The sequence below is a fragment of the Chinchilla lanigera genome, unplaced genomic scaffold (genome assembly GCF_000276665.1).
Source record: "Chinchilla lanigera isolate Chin_1 unplaced genomic scaffold, ChiLan1.0 scaffold00017, whole genome shotgun sequence".
NCBI lineage: Eukaryota > Metazoa > Chordata > Mammalia > Rodentia > Chinchillidae > Chinchilla > Chinchilla lanigera.
In genome coordinates, this window is record NW_004955418.1 from 5,092,453 (window position 1) to 5,111,583 (window position 19,131).

The window sequence follows — 19,131 nt, forward strand, 5'->3', positions numbered from 1 at the left end:
CTGGTACTTACCTAAATGAACGTTTTAAAAATGCTTCATGTAAGACAACCAAAAGTTAACTGGACATGACCATGGAGATCACCTATTTTTCTCTATTTTTCACCCTCTATCTCTCCCAAGGCAGATAGCAAATGAAACCGAAATTCCAAAAATAGGAAATGATGGGACTAGAATCGGACCCCTAATTCTCAGGGCAGGGTTCCCTTCATAATGCTGTGCATTAGACAGTGAGGTCTGCCCAAAGCTCAACAGCACAGAAATAGAAGTTAGCACTATAAATATCATTAAATTTATGACAACAAATGCAATCCAATACTGTAAATTACAGTGTTAATCCTCTAAAGTACAGCTATAAATCTCAGGGTTTCTCCACAAGGGAAAAAGCATTTCTAAAACCATAAAATGTAACCAGTGTAGAAGCAACATGTAATCTTACAACTTCTACAAACGAGAATGGACTGAAAAATCTTGTACCTCTATCCAGTATCTAACAGGAAAGAGTACGGCAATTAAAAAGATAAATATTTCTAAGGATTCTAAAACTTTCAATAGCAAAGCAATAAAAAGACACAGAAAAATTGTACATCATTTGCCTGACCCCAGGAGCCTTGTTGCCAATTAAGCTGCTTTTACTCTGCGTTTTCCCTAAAACAAAAATACCATCTGTTTTCCCTAAAACATTAAGATGTTCTATTTGCTTGTCAATTCAGAAATCACATCTGTAGCCATTTTCTGAAAAGACAGTGAAAGACATTATATTTATGGGTGACTGCATAAGGAATGATGTTCAATCAAAATGTAATTTTCATCTACAGGAAGAAAATTTCATTTCTCCAATGAATAAAGTGCTGTAACTTTGGAAGAACATATAGAATATAAACAGAATGATTTTCACCAATAAAAAAGACCTTAAAAGTTAATACAGTAAAATAAGGTTGTTTCGTTGTTAAAGACAGAAACACCAAATACATTCATATTCAATTTGTGTATCTGTGTTGACAAATGAAATCTATCTTGTGCAAGATTTCCAGGTGAATAGAGGGGAAAACAACTTTTTATTGGTACTATGTCTCCTCATTTTAGTGAGCTGTCCTATAAGTAGTAAAAATATGAAAACAACAAAATATCAACCACTTCCTATTTTCAAAAGACTTTTAGAAACAATATTGGTCCTAGGAAAGATTCCCTATTATACAATTCAGTGAAGCAACTGAAGAAGAAACAAAACACCAGTGAGAACATCACTCACAGTGAACACAAACACAAAGTCACAAGGGAAGAAAAACACACAAACCAACCAACTACCTACATTACTTTGAATATATTAAGTACCTACAATAAATCTGAAACCCAGGTATATCTTCCTTTGAAAGGTAGCCCAATTCCACATGTAATTTTCTTGCCTAAAAAAAATAAAATTGAATACAGCTACTCTCCACATGAGGGAAAAAAAAAAAAGTCCAAAGGCTCTATTTAAGATTTTTCTTTTACCACAAAGTTGTGAAGTGCTCTGCAGTCCAAGATGGGCTTGAAGCCCTCCCTGACTTTTTCAGGATCAGGATACCTTCACTAAAATCCTTTTCCTTGTTCCTCTTGTAGGGCTCGCTTTATTAATCTGCATTTAGAAGGAAAAAAAATCTGGTTCAGAAGACGGGAAGACTTTGAAATACGCCACATCACTTTAGTCTACGGTCTGAACTGCTTTCCATTCATTAGTTCTGTGTCAGCTATTTCAGAAGACATGACGGACACTAGAAGAGGTAGTCCCAAGGAAGGTGGAAATTGGATAGAGAAATTAATTTTCAATAAACTAGAAAAAATAAGGGATCTCTCTCAGATAGATCATCATCAATAATCCCATCCACTCCAATTAAAAGTATTTAAAATCACTCAGACTCCAGATAGTTAATTTCTTTAAACACTTTCACAGTATATTATATAACTTCAGCTAATGAACGGAAAAAACCTGGTACTACACAAAAATAGAAGAGTTCAAAATTTACAATCAGACAGACACATTAAAATTAAGTATCCTTTGACACAGTCTCAGCTCTTTCTCAAAGGTTTGCTTAGTTTCTAAGATGTTATTTCTAAATATCTTAACTACAAATTGTTAGAATCCTTCCTGCATTATAGGTGGTAATGGTAGTTCATATTATAAGGTGTCAGACTAGTTCATCATAATCAGAAAGAGAGAGAGAGAGAGAGAGAGAGAGAGAGAGAGAGAGGGAGGAAGGGAAAGGGAGAGGGAGAGAGATTGAGATTGAAATTGATTGATTATGGTCACTATTAGAATAATTACAAGATGTTCCAAGCCTGAAGTAAAAATCTCTTTAATATCATCATACAAACTACACAACTAAGCCACATTGTATCAAAAATTACTGCACTGTGAAATAATCTGACAATAAACTAGAACCACATAGCTGGTTAAGAAAGTTTGATTTAAAGTATAACAATAAAAAGACAATTAAAACATATACTAACCAGGCAATTTAGCAGGTGTTCTCTGAACACTTAACTACTTCGCCATTGCTTTTGAAGAAATAAAACTTAAAACCATCATCTTAAATGCAATCTGTTTAATCACTCCCACAAATAAAATCTGAAATAATTTTGTACCCAAGGAACAAAATCACAGCAGACTAACTATAAGACCTTGGAAAGGAAGATGCTTTTAAAACTCCAATGAGATTGATGAAAAGAATGATTTAAGATACCACCATGCCCTGGAAGCACTAACAAGACAAACCTCAAACTGTACATCACTTTAAAATCAACTTAAGGCGCTGGCCAAAGCCTACTGACAGTTTTTCAGGTTTCTAGATGGCAGTAAAAATGTACTTAATATGCAACTATATGACTTCAGGCCACCTGTCATAAGCCTTAAACTGTCTGATGGGAGAAACTGTCAGAAATATTTCAGGACGTACAAAAGTGGAATAAGAAGTTAAAACAAAAGGAAACGATGAATTCTTGCAAGCAAGTGTGGAACACAGGTAGGAAGCTGGTTACACCAGGCAGAATCACGGGAAAGATCCTCACAATGTTTCAAGTTGATTCCTGAACACTTTGTGCTTAGGGGATGTATAGAGTCAGCACTGCTCAAGGAGCAACGATTTCCTCAATCTCAGACACTTTTCAGCTTTCCAACAGACTTTTTAAAGGAATGGGGATCCAGACAGCAGAGCAAACTTGGGCACCCGCTCAGATCAGAGTTACAATCCAGTGTCGTTCAGAAGGCAGGGTGGTTTCTGCTGTACTGCGTCCTTTTTAGGAATCTTACTAGGTATTTTAAGTAATTCCACATTTTCCCTAAACCACTACTCTACAGATCTATGATCTCTAATCTATGAAATTCAAAACGCACTGAAACATCAAAAAATTTTCGTAACTCATTTGCTGGCAAAATCTAAAATGAACTGACACAAAGCTATATAGAATCTTTGCTTACCTCTGATTTGAATATTTAGAAATTTTTATGGATGAATATTTAGAAATCCTTTACGGCATTATGTCACACATACATGCAAACACATATTTTCCTAAAATTAACAAATATGAGTTCACAAATATATCTACCCCTGAAGATTTTAGGTAAGGCACTTCAGACTGCCTCTTAGAGGCAGTCTGCAGGGAAGATTCTAAGACACGCAATGCTGGAAAAGAGAACTTTCTGTGTAGGTTCTAAGGAAAGAATCAAGAAACGAAAGGTTCGAGAAAACAACATATTCCAGCACAGTGCTATACAGGACAGGGATGCAAAATAAACCTGTCATTGAGTGAATGATTATATGAACCAAGGAACATGGGATTATAATGTAACTCGGTCCCACAGAGTTTACTAAGAATGAGTAACTGTGTAAGAATACTGTATTTCTTAATATTTGAACACCCCAAATTCCAAGAGAATGTAATGTCCTCATTTTATGAGCTTGTACTTTTATATCTTTACCAATTCTTAATTTTTAGTGTGTAATTATGTTTTGGTTTTGAAGTACAGGCAAAATTTGTTTAAGAATTATAAATGACATGATCTTTCTACCGAACTAGTAAGTCATAAAACCAAGATTTAAAGATATTTCTAGCACACATCCCTATAATAGATGTCCTTTGATCTAGTTAAGGAATCTAATTCATAGATACTGCTGGTTGCTTAACCAACAATTAACCATTACCCTTCTAATAACTGACAGAAATCCAGTCTCATTCAGGTTGATTACAGTCCTACCTTGAAAAAGAAATAAATGCAAATCTGATTTTCCATGCTAGGAGTGACATAAGTCTGGCTAAGGAAATGTAATTATAATTCTAGTAAGTAGAGATTCTGAGAACATTCTTGTGTCCCCAAAGGATGAAAGACTCATCCTTTGCTCATCTTCCTTCTTGGATGAAACATGGATGCAAAGAAAGAGAAGCAGGAACCATAGTAAGTCCACAGGAATAGTAATTCCACGCTGAGAGTGTCAGAGGTTTAAGGTAAAAGGAGCCTGGGTCAATATGATACCGCAGAACATGTTCCAAGCCCTCAACTATAGACTACGGACCTCACTCATAAGAAACTTAACTCTGCCGAGGATTTAGCTTAATGGTGCAGCACGTGCCTGAGAAGTGTGAGGTTTTGAGTTCGAGATCTGCTCCCCCCAAAAAAGAAAGAAATTTATCTTAAAAGAAGATGCATCTAATCCAAGATGATTCAAAATTTAAAAAATATTCTCACAAGGATGCACCCCTGTGGGCAAACTCTGTCCATTCAACCAACATAATTTTCACCCTCTTCCCTATTTTTAGTTGTTCACTTAGTAAACACTTCCTACCTACTAAGCACTTCTTCCATGTTTCATTGAATTCGTCACAATTTCTTTAATTCACAAAAGTTATCTTGATTTTCTTCACAGAACTTTAAGGCAGATTTAATATAAACTTAAGCTAAAGCCTCAGAGTCTTCAATCCTATGATCTCCTTATTACAAAAAGAAAGGCTAATATAGGTATTTTTCTATTTTTACATTTTATATAAAATTTTAAAAATGTTAAATATCTGACCAACCCATTACTGATAAAGATGTCTTTTAAGATATTTGTTCACATGCTAAATACAGCTGAGTTGAGATAGTTCGCTCTACCTCTGTATCTCATTATTTCTGCATGATGGACTCCCTCCCGTGCAATCCCAGTTCAAATGCTCCTAGCACATATACGAAATTACTTTCTGCAAAAACTGCTAGGTGCCACATGAGACCGATGAGCACGACCCCATTCCACACCTTTCCAAGGTTTACAGCAGGTATCTTCAGATGAACGTACGCAAGACACAATAAAAAATATGGTCAGTGTTTAAATTTTAAAAATTCTTACAGCAAAAGACACATGGCCATTAATCTCCTCAAACGCTTCCTGCTCCTTCGAATACAGTCATCCCATTGTTCTTATCGCTTTCTCAAGCAGTTCTGAAAGTCATTTTTTGTGAGTATCTTTAGTTGCACTGTGGTGCCTGCCTTGATATTCTGAATAGATTCAAAACATCTACCTTTCAGAGTCATTTTGACTTTGAGGAACAATCAAAAAGTTACACAGTGCCAGATCCAGGGAATAAGGTGGATGAAGACGCACTAATGTTCTTAGCAGCCTCCCTTTCAGTTGGATGGCTCTGGGCAGCAGTACAGACTGTGTCTTTGATCAGACCTCACAAATACAAAAAGGAGGACTTCCAGACCTACTTCAGAGCATGGCAAGAAAGTGGATAAGGGCGTTCTAAGTGAAGGGAGAGGAGTGCTTTGAGGAAGACTAATAACAACGTCTCTTTTACTGTAGTAAATTTTAAAAATTCAAACATTCATTGTAAATTCTGACTGCACCTCATGCATGTGGTGCCTGGGCGACAACTGTACACAGACAAGCTCGGACACACATAAAAGTGATACCTAGCCCGATCTCAGCAAACGTTTCCAGAAGATGTAACACCTAAGCCAAGTCTTAAAAGAAAATCAAGAATTAATCAGGTGTATGTTTGAGGCTGTTAGACGTTTTCTTTCCAGGCATCTAGGTCAACAGGTAAAAGGAACATGCATGTTGGGGAACTCAGACATTAAGGGGCTAGAGCACATAGGTGAGTGCTATGGTTGATACATTGTGTCAACTTAGGGAGTCTGGAGGTTTGGCTAAGTGACTCAGCAGTTCTGCATCTTGGGGTGAAAAGGACATGCCCTTACCATTATGGGATGTTGTTCACTGTGTAATTTGAGAAGTTTAGGAAGTTAACTGTGTGACCCAGCAGGGAGTGTGGGTCCTTACTTTGAATTCATCCTGAGCCTGTGCAAGAGGAGGGTATCGAGGTTATGTGGGTGCTACACGCCCCTGGGTTGGGGGTAGCCTGCTTACAGTACAAGGGAGGAACAGAGGCTTGCTCTTCTCTGCTAATCCCGGCTTTTTGCTCTTGTTGCTTTTTCTGTGTTCCACCGCCACGAATGTTTGCCCTCTGCTACGTGCCACTCTGCCTTGGAGCCAGCCAAGTATGGACTGAAACCTCCACAAACTGTAAGTTCAATAAACCTTTCCTTCCTTAATTTTCAGCATCAGGTTTTTTGTCTCAGCAATGAGAGAAAAGTACAGTACAAGACAGTGAGGGTGACAGAAAATTCTAGAGACTAAAATGCAGATGCATTAGCTATGTTAGACAGTCTACAGTTTCTACGTGGGACAATAGAACAACGATGAGTTCTGAGCTAAGGAATTACAACATCATTACTATTTGAGTGAGTTTTAAGTGCCGGTTCTAAACAATGAAGGTCATCTTCAGAATCTTATTTAACCATTGAAAAATGTATGAGTCAGGGACATCAGTCACAGGGCTGTTGTCATCACACAAGGGACAAACAGCAGCAACCTCAGCGGTGTTGAAGATGCAGAAAAAGGGTTAACCTTAAGATGTGTTTGTAAAGTAGCGTGGAAAAGACTAATGTGCATTTGGATACAAGCTGCAAGTAAAAAAGAAAAAAAAGATGATCAGGATAGTTTTATACTTTGTTTTCCAAAGTAATACACTCTCGAGAGTGAGAGCAACCACTAATAAATACCAGTATATATGGTCAATGTAAAGACAAAGAGCTTGGGAACCCCAGAACAGGTTCAGGTGGGGAGAAGGAGTTCCACTGAACCATGACGAGATGTATTGCTCCTGAGTCACCCCAACAGAGACATTTAACTGGTGTAAGGGTCTGTGGATCTAGAATTCCGGAGACAATTCTCACCAGAGATAGGGATTTGAGGAGTTAGCATCACACTGATAGTAAATGAAGACCATAAGTAGGATGTATCCCTCTTACCAGAAGCTTCCATCTGTTCAAACTATCTGAGACAAAACAATTACTGAGGCTCTCCTACAGGTTCCTACCTAGCCACCACTTTCAGATGTTAATACAATCTAAGCTAATAAGACCATGGGCAGTGTGCACAAACTGCCTTTACATTTTAAAAGTTCTTAAAATCCATGTAATGCTTTTGTTTTCACTATGTTAAATTAGTTCCAATGCCCTTTTAATTGCTCATTTCTGAATTCTTAACTTTGATGCATCCAACAGTCCAGAGCTGACATTATCAAGCATTTTTTAAAAAAAGTGCTGCTCTGGGATAGTCATTGTAACTACTGGTGTCCAATAATTTTCTCCTTCATAAATACCAACAAAAGGAGTTATACAACTGTTTTTGTTGTTGTTGTTTAAATTTTTGCTTATTGGTTGTTTTCTTGTTTGGTTTGCTTATTTGATGTGTGTGTGTGTGTGTGTGTGTGTGTATGTGAGTGTATATGTGTGTATTCTGCTTTCACTTCCATAATATTTTATGTTGTTTTGTCAAATTTTCCCACATTGATGGTTGCTTCATAGGGATAGCTAACTTTGTTTTATTATTAGATCTATAATTGAATTCAATCTCCCTGTCTTCCCTCATTTCTCTTTTACAGTGCATTCTTTTCTGTTCTTTATTTACTTCTTCACATCTTCTCTCTGTTCTTTAATTTTTAAACCTATATTATTAGCCTTAATCTGATTATCATTAAGTTCCTTATAGTCTATTGTATATTATTACTCTATCTTTTCCTGGGTCATGAAAGAGTAGAGATCTTTTAAAAGAAGTTGTTAACTAGATGATAATATATGTTTTGCTTCTCAATTGCTGTTATGGTCATTACTGTTTTTTCTCTAAGCAGTGGTAGGAACTGAATCTAGCATTAGGACTAGATGATGTGGGAACTTTCACAAAGAGACACACCCACACCACACAGGGCACCCTACAACCAGAATAAGACCCTAAACAGACCCTCTTAAAGCACAGTGGTAGAAATGGTTATCACCACTAACCTGCAAACCTCAGTGCAAAAACAGAAAGCAACTACATACCTCCCAAAATTTCTAACTCCCCAAAAGCTGATCCTACACATACCAAAGTGGGTGAAATTCCAGACAAAAGAATAAAAAAATTGTTCAAATGATCAGTGAAAGCAAAAAAGCGACACATAAGCAGCTGAATGAATGAAGACAGATAATGCAGGATGTGAAGGAACACTTCAGCAAAAAGGTACAGGTTCTAAAAAAGAACCAAGCAGAAATCATGAAAATGAAACCTCAATTAGTAAAATTTAAAAAACTCAAAAGTCCAGGCAGTACACAGATGAATCAGAAAGAACACCAGGACTTGAAGACAACGTGAGTGTACTACAGTTCAGACAACAATAAAGAGAAGAAGAAACAGCGAATATTCAAAACTTCTTGGTAATTCTCAAAGAACAAATTTAAGATGAACTGGCTTCAAAGATGGTAAGGAAATACGGGCAAGTGGTATAGACTATCTATTAATTGAAATTACTGCTGCAAATTTCCAAACCCTGGGGAATGATACCCAATAATAGAGGGGTTTAGAATATCCAGACAGAACCATAAAAGAACTTCTCCATAACACATCATAATCAAAAGGCCAAAAATTTAAAACAAAGATATTGAAAGCTGTTGGAGAGAAATGTGAAATCAGTTATTAGGTCAAACCTATCTAAATAATAGCAGATTATTCAAAGGCCAGGAGAGGTAGGAATGATGTATTTCAACCTCAGAGGGAATGTAACTGCCAGGCCAGATTACTATATCCTAAAAGGCTGCCTTTCAAAATTAAAGGAAAAATAAAGACCTTCCATGATAAATATAAACTAAGGAAATTCATGACCACTAAGCCAGCATTGCAGAAAACACTCAAGGGAATGTTAAACACAAACATGGAAGATAACCACAACCTCAAGAGCAAGGGAAAAAACAAACCTCACTGGAAGAGTAGATAAATAAGTAAGAACTATATATGAATCAAACAATAGAAAAACAACAAAGTAACAGGAATTAGTATATTCTTTTTAATAACCCAATATAAATGGTCTTAATTCTCCAATTAAAAGACACAGAGTAGCAAAGTGGATAAAAAACAAGACCTATCTATATATTGCCAAAAAAACCCCAACTCATCTCCAAAGATACACAGACTGAACACATTAGGATAGAAAATGATACTCCAGCCAGCTGGAGCCCAAAAGCAAGCAGGAGTACCTATAGTCAGTTTCCAGGAGAGCCAACAAAAAAAAGAAAAAAAAAAGACAACACATTGTTCTACATCCTACAATATTTGTCTTTACCCGGGCACCTTTACAGTATGTTCTTTTCCTTTTTAATTGAACTAAGTTACTGAAGTGCTGGAAAGAGTAACTCTTTTCATTTACATTGCCCAAAACTTGGCCTTTTCTAACCAGAAAATGAAGTTGAATTCAGAAAACTTTTTGCCTTTGATCATCGCCTCTGCAGTATGTTTCTCCTAAAAGAGGTCTACAATTCTTTGGAAGCTTTTCCTCCATATCCATCACTTTCTTTCTTATTGGTTCCATTCGTCTTCCTTTTTCTGCCATCTACACTACACACCATCTCATGGGCTTATTTCATCCAGTGTCACATCACTGACATACTCTCCTACACAGCCTGCTTCACTCTTCAGTACCTCTAGTGCAGAGGTTCTGTCACTGTCCACCCAACAATCTTTTCTTATCTCACTTCTCCATGTTCCATACCACCCTATTTTTTAAATTTCAGTCTGTCATTTTCTGTTACACATTTCCTAGAGATCATGATTCTCCAGCTTTGAGAATTCCAAACCTTCCCCCGCCCACATTTCTCTAAATCATTTTAAGAGGCAAATTGTTCTTCCGAATCTTCATGCTACTCCATTCTGTCGTTCTGTAGGATTTTCCTTGTATCCTATGGCTTCTTTCTATTCATTTAACCTCACATAAGTGCGCATCCACCCAAACCCTGTGTTTGCTTTGCTAAAGGTGCCCTTCATTTTTTGTTTATTATGGTATAAGTTGAAGTCCATTCTTGTCTAGAATTACTTTATCTCACAAATATTTATTGAGCACAAATACATTTACAGGTATTTTCCAGGATGTTCAAAAGTAAACGAGTCTCCTGCATTTATGGAACTAATATTTTAGCAAGGGAGGTGGATGACAAGAATAAACAAAATAACCAGTTTGTTAACACCATGCAGGATAGAAAGGGGATGCAGTAAAGGAGAGAAGAGAGTGATTAATAATAAGCTCAATGCACAGATCCAGCCAGCACACAAGATCCCAACAGGCAACATCCAAGATGACTGTGCCTGACTGGTACTCAGTCTTCCCCGGCAGTGAGGGGCTTCCCTCTTGAACAAAGAATACAACAGGAATCCTCTGGCCCCTGGCCCATGGCACCACCAACAGCAAATTCCTTAAGCACATATTTCTTAGATTAGTGATCTACCTACCATCAGTCCCTACTTGTTTCTAACTACTTTATGTGCAGAAGATTCAGTCTCCAAATTGGTTGCAAAATATACACAGTGAAAGCTCTCTGGTCAGTATGATGAAGGCTGACAACAGATCTATTAAATGAAAGAGTTAAAATAAATCAGAAAGTGAAAGTTAGAGTAGGAAGCTATTTAGATAAGTATGTATTTCCTCAACATTTTGGTTTACTGTATAGAAACGTACATCACATTCTTAGCTACTGCAAAGTCTTATCAAAGCAAAGTCTTTGCTTTGACTAGGAGGCCACTATTGGAGTTCTGTGTCACATTGTCTTTGTCGTAACCAGCTGCACGATAAATCATCTGTAGCTGTAAGCTTGGGTTTCTCTACAATAAAGCAAGACACACTTGCAAATATCAACCAATGTGAGTGCAAAACTCATCCATATGTTTATGATTTCTAATATTTCATAGTCAACTCACCAATATTTACCAGTGACACGCCTTTGTTTAGTCTTCTGAATGCAGTTTGAAAAAGGGTCTTTTAATGTAATCGATCAGTTTAGTAAAAATCAAATCATGACAAGAAAAAATAATAAAAACCTAGTTTAGGAATAAAAATACCTGATTCAGGTAATTACACAACTGAAAGACTGGAGGGAGAGATGTATATTATACTGGCCTGGGAACTGTCAGCCTATTGGCTACAGGGTCAAGATGCCACGGGCACAGAAAAGAAATAGCAGCAATTCAAGTGGTTGGTTAATTAAGTGAAAACTTTAGGTAGACAGGGAGAAACTGAAAATTCACCTTTCATTTATTTTATTGGAGGGGTGTGTTGAGGTCTCACTATTTAGTTCAGGGCGGCCCTGAACTCACCATGTAGCTCAGGCTAGCCTTGAACTTACAATGATCCTCCTGCCTCAGCCTCCTGGGTGGTAGGATTATAGGCACTGCCATAGAAATAGAAAATAATTTTTAAAAGGAATTGCTACCTATTTTTTTAACAGCCTCAAAAAGTCGCAGAACAGTGTCTGTCCACTTTTGTAGTTGATAGAGTAACCAAAATTTTAAATCCTCAGGGATAAACATGATGAAAGGGAAGAGGAATTCTCCAAATTTGCTTCTAGAAACCTGTATGCTCTCTTTATGTATTTCTGTTTATTACTGATCAGCAAATAATCACTTTTATTAATCCACTTCAACCAGTCCTATAATTTATAAATATCTTAGATTTTAGTACTAGGTTGAATGTCAAACCAATATTTTGGTGTTCCCATGATTGTCCATCTTTTTCCATGTTTTCATATGAGCTATAATAGGAAACAGAGACAGTCTCAGGGTCTGCAGTCAGCCATAATATAAAATGGAAGAGGTGTTATTTCTTCTAAGTCAGTGTGAAATGGAAATAGTACTCCATCAATGAATAGTCATCATACCTGATATTATAAAGCATATAGAACTGGTAAGAAAGATGTAGTCTTTCCTCCATATTTCTCCCCCAAAGAGGCCTCTTATTCCCCTGAAAATTAGGCAAAATGTAAGCCTATGAATGATTACATTAAAATGACGAACAGCAAGTAATCATGGCTACCAACACAATTGCTCCAAAACTACCTCAAAACATTAGTCAACTAGTTTTGGGCCAGACCCTAGCTGCACAGGCTCCCGGGAGGCGGGCAGTCAGTGCTCGGGAAGCCACACAGCGGCGCGTGCTGGCTCACAGCGGCCCTCAAGCCAGCTGCCACCGTGTGGTTGAGAACTATCGTGGCACAGAGAAGCAATGAAACAATTGGCCTGCTACACGTGAGCTGCGGAGGCCCACCCAGGGATGTGTGTGAATCATCCCAACATGGAGAAACCCCTGGGAATACATGCCATACAATGGGTCCCTCTTGCCCCTGCCATTGAGAACCAGAAAGGTCGAGAGTCAGCGGAGGAGCAGCTGCTGAAGAAGGACTCAGAGAACACGAGAATACAGGCTATGCCCGAAGATTCAGAGATCCAGTTGACCGGGGTCACAAGAGCCGTTCAGAAGCTGGAAACCAGGAGGACCTTGTGCAATACCTGGGGAGAGCCCCTGGAAGCCATTCTTCCCGACAGTACCAGCTGTGGTGGAGGAACGTGTGGAGCTCCGGAGAGGTCTGCACGGAGATTCCTGCTGCCTTTGCTGACGGTTGGGGAGAGGACACTGGGGACATTGCGGGGTCCCAATGCACTGGGAGGCTGGAGAGAAAAAGCTACCAAAAATGGCTTTCACCCCAGATGGCTCACTTGAGATGTTAGTAAGAATTGCCTCCTCAGTATTCTATAGCTGTGAGGAGGCGGAGGACAAGGAGAGAAAACAAAAGAGACTGAGAAAAAGAAGCTGCTTTTGTTGCAGCACTAAGAGAAACAGACCCTAAGTCTGATTCTCAGGGCCCCAAGAAGAACCTGACAACTGCATTCATCTGCTACTACTGTTAAAAGCCAGGCCACCTCAAGAGTAACTGCCCTACGAAGCCCCCAGGCCATTCCCTGAATGCAAAGGTGAATACTGGAGATCAGTCTGCCCTCTGAAGCGGAGGCCCCAGAGCTCAGACCCATCCTACCAGTTAGTCCAAAAGAATGAGAGGGCCCAGGGCATACTCTGCCTTCTCCCTCTGGCCAAACTGTCATCTCCATGGAGGAGCCCCAGGTAATCATGACTATAGAGGAAAAAGAAAACAGTCTGTTGCTAGACACAGATGCAAGTCTCTCAGTCTTTCTTTTCAATCCTGGCCTTCCTTCCAGCCATTACATCTCAGTGAAAAGAGTCACTAGTGAGGAGGTAATATACTATTTTTCGTAACCATTAGGCTGTAACTATTTGTTAGATCTTTCTTGCATATCTCTGTCTTCCTGAGAAATCACTTTGAAGATACCACCATGTATTACAGCAGCCATTGATATTTTCCTACTAATCTGTCCATAACTCTGTAATGTTTGTATTGTTCCTATGCTATTTCGCAAATGGATGTATGTTTATTACTATGTGTTTCCTACAACAACCACTGACAATAGTCAATGAATATTCAATTGGTCACTCGTGTATAGCTCTATTTATTTTCTTTAGAAACCACTTTGAAGATACCAAAGTAAAGTACAACAACCGTTGATAATAACCTACCCCTTTTGTCTGTAACTTGCTATTTGTTTTCCTGAGAAACTATCTTGTAGATAACAATATGTAAAACAACAACCACTGATAATTTCCTACCACTTTGTCTGTAATTCGATAAGCCCCCCTATTACTGTTATCCTTTCACTCTTTAAAATAAAAAAAATTATAATATTACTTTGTACCCCATAAGCATTTACAACTATGATTTGTCAATGTACAATAAAAAGTTTTTCAAAAATAACATTAGTCAACACAAATAACTTCTAGCATAAAACTAACATATCATTCCATAGGCACTGTATTTCCTGTTCCCTTACAAACTTTAATTATTTAATGAAATATTCTATTTAATCTTCGGGTAAAATACTTTTTCTACAAATATCCCAACACATTGCAGACCGGATGGACCACGTTTATAGATAATCAGAAAACTGGATGAACTATAACTTTAAAAAGCCAAAGTTAAAAAAAACCAATGAATCTAGATGTAATATAGATGAAAACAAACTCATTTTCCAAGCAATTGATGCTTAAATGGGAAAGCATTACAGAGAAGAGTTCATGAATCTAAGATACATCTATAAACAAGCTATGCTATTAAAGCCCAGGTAGATCTAGACTAGATTAACTCAGTTTTTGTGTTTCTAAGAGTCTGCAATACTATGTTGGCAATTGTCTCGTCAAAAGAAAATTTCTAAACCAACTTTAAAAGTCAAAAATATTTCAAATGTTACAAGAATAAAAGAATCTGTGGAGGCTCCAGTGTGTCAAATCTTAGTCATATCATGTTTTCTATTACTGCCCCAAATTCCCTCAGTATAACTTTAAAGTCCAGACCATTATTTTCAAGAAAGACGACCACTATTCTTACTGACCCCAAATAGAGTTTCTGTTGTACCACCTCATTTTGAAAAACCCTACAGAATGCAATCTTATTGATATTAATTTTGTAAGACTACCAATGATGGTTAGATAAAAACTAAAGTTTTTCAGCTCTTATGATATATCTAAAGTCTGAAGTGAGTTGTTATACAAATTCAAAGATCTATTGAGCTATTCTTTATTTGTAATGGTGTAATGTTCATTAAGAAGCATTCTGTGAACAACTTCCAAATATTAAAGAACTAGCTAGGGACAAGAAATATTAAAGAACTGAAATAACACACTGTCACACAGAATGTCATATTCTATGCATATCTGGTATCTGAAGTTCAATATTGTCTTCAGTCAATAATTAAAAATATTTCAACAAATCTTTCTATTGACTTCTTACTATGTTGAGTATAATACCATAGACACAGTGAAGGAAATAAATGAATGAAATAGTTCCCACCCTCAAGGAGTTCACAAGATGGTGAGATTAATTTCAAATAATTATATTGACATACAGCCAGCCTCAACTATTGCCCACATGAGTGAGTTATTTTGGACCTCCTTTAGATGACTTGAAAGGTGAGACCTTTAACATATGCTTAGGTCACAAGAACTTTCCTTTGTTAAGAGATTAATGCCATTGTCACAAGAAAGAGTTAGTTACCCTATGAACAGGTTCCTGATAAAAGGGAGGAGTGACCCCTCCCCACTCAGGATGTCCTGCCATTCCACTTTCCCCCCTGGGGTGACAAGCACCAGGCCCTCACCCGTGCTGCCCCTGCCCCATCACTGACTTCCAGCTTCCAAACCATGAGCCAACTCAATGTGTTCATTAGAAATCGCTATGTCCAGGGGCTGGGGATTTAGCTCAGCGGCAAAAGCGCCTGCCTGGCAAGCGCAAGGTCGTGAGTTCGGTTCCCGGTACCGGAGAAAAACCAAAAAAAAAAAAAAAAAGAAATCGCTATGTCCAGTATCCCATTACAGCAACACAAATGAAATAAGACAAAATTTCTAATCAAAAATTAAATTTTCAGATTTATAGAAGTTATCATTTGATTAGATACTCTGGCATTTCAAATTATGCACTTTAAAGAAATTTTGCAAAGTATCAGTTCACCAGAGTTCCTTGTCTACATTATGGCATAGTTTATTCCTGCCCCTTCCGAACAGATGGAATAGTGGAGAAGGACTATTTTCTTCTCCTGTCTTAGATCTTTACTCAGCATCATCCAAGTCCCTAATTTTCCAAATCTTTAAAGAGATTTTGTTTTTACAATTCTCTTAGAAGATTCTGAATGTAGAGAAACATTTGTTTTACACTGGAGGAGTACTTAAACTAGACAATTTATGACTTATTCAAGGCACCTAATTTTAACTCTTACTTGTACCTACATTCTACATAAAAACTATGAATTCATACATTGGGTAGCGCACATATTCTTGTGAACTAAATTAAGCTCGTGGATATGTACAAATGTCATTTTCAGCAGATTAGATATATTTTTATATACACTATGTTATGTTATACCTATAAGTAATATCACCAAGAGCATGATTAAATTCATTTACATGTACTATTTAAATTATTTGAGTTTAGATCAGTATTTCTCAATCTTTTATACATTATCATATCCCCAAAGACACTTTTTGACATTCATTTTCTAATGAGCCCCATATGATTTTAATACCATACATACACTGTTATATTTTGTATCTCTGTTTTATATTCTAAAAGGTATAAGATATTTTTCAAATCCGCCAAGAACCAATCTTCACCCCTCTGCCAGAGTATCTTCCCCACTGAGAATGCATCAGTTCTTTAGATGAGCAATTTGTTACTCAGATAGGAACTCTGCCTAGCATCAAAATGAATTCAGCCTTCGAACACTAGAAAAGACACACGAAGAATATATGAAAGCTGGGGGAACAGCTCAGTGGTAGAGCACCTGCCTAGTAAGCGTGACGCCCTGGCTTTACCGTGAGCACCCTGCTCCCCAAGATGAGAAAGACTCCTAACCGCAATTCTGAAACATCCAGCTTGAAGACTGAGAATGGCAATTATTTAACTTACGGTCCCACTAAAAAAAACTATCAAAATCTTCCATCTTAAAGGCCACTATCATTCCTCTACTCATTACTGATTTTACTGAGATAACTAAGACAGCTTGTGACTAACAGGTAAAACACAGATTCAAAGTCAAATATATAAATAGTTCTATTCATGAAGTTCTCAAGTGCAAAATGGATAATAAATGTAAAATTAAGAATCTGATATTCAGCAGTATTCCCAATTTACCTGACCATGCAAAGGGAACATTCACATTTGACAGAAAAATACTATAAGGAACAAACAGTGAGATAAAGAACATTATTCAACTACCAACAGTTTAAAAAAACAGTCATTTTACTAATAGCTTCAAAAATCCATTTACATTTACTTATAATTAAAATCCTCAATATTAAAGTTCAAAATGTTTGTTGCTATATTTTACCTGTTATCTCTTAACTTTCATCATCTAGCACTAGTAAGGCTAAATTATCAATTATTGCTGCCTAAGACTAGCAAGGTAAAGAAAGAAGAAAAACTAAAGGGAATACAGCAGACCCTCGACTTTCACAGGGCTTACATTCCTGGTGCAGCTGCACACTATGGAAAACCACTAATTTTAGATATGGTCAGAAAAATACTTATAAATGCCTATTTTATAGTTAAACCCTAAATATGCTATGGCTCCCACAGTTATATAACTTAGTTTAATAAAATATTTATAATAAAGTCTTAGAAGGTGCAGGGCATTTGGGCAGCATCTTATGCACCTTAGGGCTCTAAGAGGAACAAACCAGAAAATACTGAACAGAGCTACACTAGAGCAACCTGTGAGGACGTGGGAATGCTGGTGCATCTGCCCAAGATGGGTTACAGGGCAGCAGCCAGTCAGCAGCAAGGAGAACTGAATAGAACTCTCAGGTTGGCTACTTGTAAACCTCCTGCCAAAAAACAATTGGAGAGGATATTTGTGGTTTCTGTCAAACTGTTGCACTTCTGTGAACAATTATTAGGTTCTAAGGAAAAAGCCAAAGGACTGGGGCTACGAGCTCTGAACCGCGACAGGGTATATATACTACGACCTCTTCCTCCTACTCACCTTAACTTTCATGCAGAGGGACAGTAATGGTTGGGAATGCGACATAAATCACTCAGGGCAAGCATCTGCTATTCTTATAAAAAGCAAAATCAAAGATCTTTATCCACCAAAACAAACAAACACTTAAGAGGATGATTGTGTCTATAACCGAACAGACTTACTGACACCACTGTTTACTAAGGATATAATATTTAAGGAACAGGTTTTATAACTCTGAATGCATTAGAATTATTTACTTTGAAGCAAAGAAAACATTTTATCATTTTATAATTGAAATTCTTTCATTGTCATCATCCTTTCATCCTATGACCTTACAATCACTTTTAAGATGTCAGCAATGTTACTGATAAATTTAAAATTACTAAAGTACATGCTTCACGTCTTAAGTCCCTCCTTACTGCTGAAATTTAGACAATGAAGCCTCTCTCTAGTCTCTCATTAACCAAAATATCATTTTATTAACTGTACATTTTCTGTTTTTATTCTTTATTTTTTAATAATTTTAATATACTAGGTTACAAAGAAATTACCCTTTTACTCTTCAATTTATATAAGTGTTACCAATTTCTCAATTAAGACCAAAAGTTATATTTAAAAAATACACTGCATGTCTGAGTCCGCTGGGTAATAAATGATTGATATTTAGTGATTCAAAACAGATACCATGACAGTGAAGAATTAATAATAAAAATATAAAACACTTCTTTATAAGTCAGAGATAGCCACCAATTCCCATTTACTTTGGATAAACAGACAGTGATAAAACAAGGCAGTAAAATGACAGTTACCTAGTGAGCAATTTATAGCAGAGCACTAATTTTCTAAAAGTAACTGTTTCTTCTTCAATTTAAAAAACATAATCAAGGATTAATGAAAAGCAGGTAACTACATGAAAGGTTAATCAAGAAAGAATATAATCTAAAGGTAATCAACATTATAAAGAGAATTTTTTCTCATGAACCATATATTTACTATCCTGTATCTTCTATGTATGGAAAATACTGTTAATAATTTACCCAGCAGCCAATATACCAAGCACTGTTTAGCAATTAACACCGAATAGGACAATGCTGTATAATAAAATCTATTCAGAAAATTATTAATTAAAATACATTAAGTGAAATATTGCTTCAAAATATATGATGACTAAAGAGCAAAA

General features: G+C 36.9%; 1 protein-coding gene and 1 long non-coding RNA gene across 2 annotated transcripts in view; both read right to left on the reverse strand.

Moving 5' to 3' along the window:
* The window catches only part of Man2a1 (mannosidase, alpha, class 2A, member 1), a 163,385-nt gene that overhangs the window by 64,491 nt on the left and 79,763 nt on the right, over nt 1-19,131 (reverse strand). The window lies entirely within an intron of this gene.
* On the reverse strand, nt 1,343-3,889 carry LOC106148254. Its single transcript, XR_001233532.1, has 3 exons — nt 3,455-3,889; nt 1,492-1,615; nt 1,343-1,403 (listed from the first exon to the last, which is right to left on the reverse strand). It is a non-coding gene; the product is annotated as an uncharacterized LOC106148254 (long non-coding RNA).